Source organism: Aplysia californica, unplaced genomic scaffold (assembly GCF_000002075.1).
Source record: "Aplysia californica isolate F4 #8 unplaced genomic scaffold, AplCal3.0 scaffold00636, whole genome shotgun sequence".
Taxonomy (NCBI): domain Eukaryota; kingdom Metazoa; phylum Mollusca; class Gastropoda; order Aplysiida; family Aplysiidae; genus Aplysia; species Aplysia californica.
Window position 1 is genome coordinate 265,903 of NW_004797906.1, and position 3,037 is coordinate 268,939.

Here is a 3,037-nt window from a genome sequence, read left to right on the forward strand (position 1 = left end):
AAACAACATAAAAAAACAACCCAAAACAAACCCCCCCAAAAAAATACGCGACTCCAAACGAAACCCTCTAAGTTTAAATTTGTTTTAGTGTGAGTTCGTAAACAAAATTTTTTAATTTTTGTGTCATTCACTTTTCTTCTTTTCTCTCCAGCTTGTATATCTTCAAAGACAGTTCAATGTCGACAAAGCGAACGTGGCGCTGTTAGAAACAGCCTCAAGGATTGGGGTTCTCTTGACCATTCTTATACCCGGACATTTCGGAAAGGTGAGCGATGCATCAATATGTGCTACGGCATGGAAGAATCAGGTCCTTGTCAATTTTTTACCTAATAGAGAAGTGTCACTACACGGTGAAATCAGGAGCCCGTCTGTTTTTTGGACATTATATTAGGACTTTTTAGTAGTATACTAAAGCCTGTTAATTAATTATCTCGCTTTTGATAAATAATGTACCCAACTGTCTTAAATAAAGGTTGAAATGTGTGTGATTGAAAGAGGACGGGGTTGACTGATGCGAGAGGTAGCAGGAAAGTAGCCGCCCAAATTTAGTGACCTCCAAAGCTAGAAAGTGACGTTGGAAACAGTAAATTTAAATCTCTGTACTCCTGATTAACCTTTTTACTGTTATATCAACCCAGAAATGTGCTTTAAATGGCCCTTAAACGCGTTGTTTAGTCGGAGTTGTTATCAAGCTAGTACAATAATTAGATTTGAAACTGTTTGACATGAAAAAATCTTTGACGTCAAATTTCTCAAAAACTAAGTACTGAACAAATAGAACTTTGTGGTTCTGTGGTAGCGGTATGTATGCACTTATGTATTTATCTGTCCCTGTAGTTTTATGCACCCCGCATAATTTAGCAAAATTTGGTCTTTTTTTTTGTTGCATAATTTCTGATTATTTTCCTTTATCATTCTTTGTTAAAATTAACAGAATCGCATAATTTCACATTTTTCGGCTCAGTTTGCATCATTTCAGAATTTTTCTTGCATAAAACGACGGGGACAGGTTTATGTTTATCATTGTAGCCTGAATTCCCCCACGATGCCTCACATTTAATTTACTTACTTCCTAATTAACTTAACAATTCCCTCTCCCATCGACAGAGGGCCCACATTCCCTTCATCGTAGGCCTGTCCGGCGTTCTTCAAGGCCTGGCCCTCATCGTGCCGGCAGTGCTACAGCTTGTCAAACCTTACCAACTACCTACACTGGATCAGTGAGTGCCTATATCTCCTTCTTTCATTTCTTTCTTCCTTTCTTGGCAGTGCTACAGCTTGTCAAACCTTACCAACTACCTACACTGGATCAGTGAGTGCCTATATCTCCTTCTTTCATTTCTTTCTTCCTTTCTTGGCAGTGTTACAGATTGTCAAACCTTACCAACTACCTACACTGGAACAGTGAGTGTCGATATCGCCTTCCTTCATTTCTTCCTTCCTTTTTTCTTTCATTCTTTTCTTCCGTCCACCCCCATTTCAATGTGCAGTGTTACAGATTTTCAAACCTTACCATATGGCGCTCATATGACCTTATGCAGTTGGGAGCGCCGTAAAACTTCTACTAAAACTAAACTAAAACCTTACCAACTACCAACACTGGACCAGTGAGTGCCGATATCTCCTTCTTTCACTTCTTCCTTCCTTTCTTCTTTCATTCTAATCTTCCGTCCACCCCCATTTCTGCGTGCAGTGTTACAAATTGTCAAACTTTACCATCTACCTACACTGGAACAATGAGTTCGAGTGTACATAATCATATCTCCTTACTTTCTTTCCTTCCTTTTTTCGTCCCACATTACAACGGTGAGTTCGAACTTTCAAACCATTGACTGGTGTCTCACTCTTTAATTTCAGTAAGAGTTTTACGGCACTTGCACCACCATAAGGTCACAATAATTATATGTGCTTAAGATTAGAGGTGTTAAAAGAAAGTAACAAACACAAAAAGAAGAAGGAAAGACCAGGACGATAGATGTTTGGTAAGAAAAAAGAGTAAACCATCCCAAAGCGCCCGTCGACCACTCAATTTCCCAATCTATTCGTATTTTCGCCAAAATAGATAAAAAATTGTTTGTTTGTTTTTTGTCACAAGCGCTCATCAAAAGAATTAAATGAAAGAAACCTGTATTTTTCTGACAGCTGAACATTCATTTCTTTTTTTTTTTTTTTGGACCAATCATGTTCCTTTCTTTTTGTCTCATCACCTCTTATGTCCTTTTACAAATATATTTTTATGTAGATTTTATAGAAAAATGTTGATCAAAAGCACAGAAAAATATAAACGCTCAGTTTCCAAGAAGTACTTTTAAGATTATACCAACAACTCCATATTTTTATTGTCCCCACAATTTGACGAGAGCCTGATTCCATATATACGCATATGTTTACAGAACACAATACACTTCATTTTGAGCATTTCTGAAAAATAATGTTAAAAAAGAAAATACTTCGTTTAAACCAAAAAAGAAAAGTTTAAAAAATCTTATTTTGCGAATACATAGTTAGAGAGTCGGACACAAACGATGGTACCTTCCTTCATTCTATCCTTTTTTTAAAACAACAGTCGAGTCGAACCTGCTCTAAAGGCCAAAAAAAATTATATTTTCAACGGACACCCCCCCCCCCCCTCACTTCCAGACTTTTGCAGGTCTCTTTTTCCAGATATCACAATAGCACAACTAGTCAGGGATGTTTAATGCCTTTCAGTTGCCGAACTTTTAATTTGGCTCACAATGTCTAAAGTTAGCTCCGAGACTATAATGTTATTATTATTATTAAGACATGCCAAAAAAAGAGGACGAGCACTAGATTCCGCAGCGATGTGACACATGTTATGATTATGTGTGTAATCTTGCTCCCCCAGAGGCAACAGCTCGACACACGGAGACAACGCCCAGTACTTGTGTATGGCAGAACATGGCAACGACACGCATCTGCCTGGTGGGGGGAGCCACGCGGGGGAGGAACCGGTGAGGCTTGTGGGATTGGAGGGGTGGGTTGTTATTTTTTAGGCAGGAGGAGGAGGTGGAGGAGG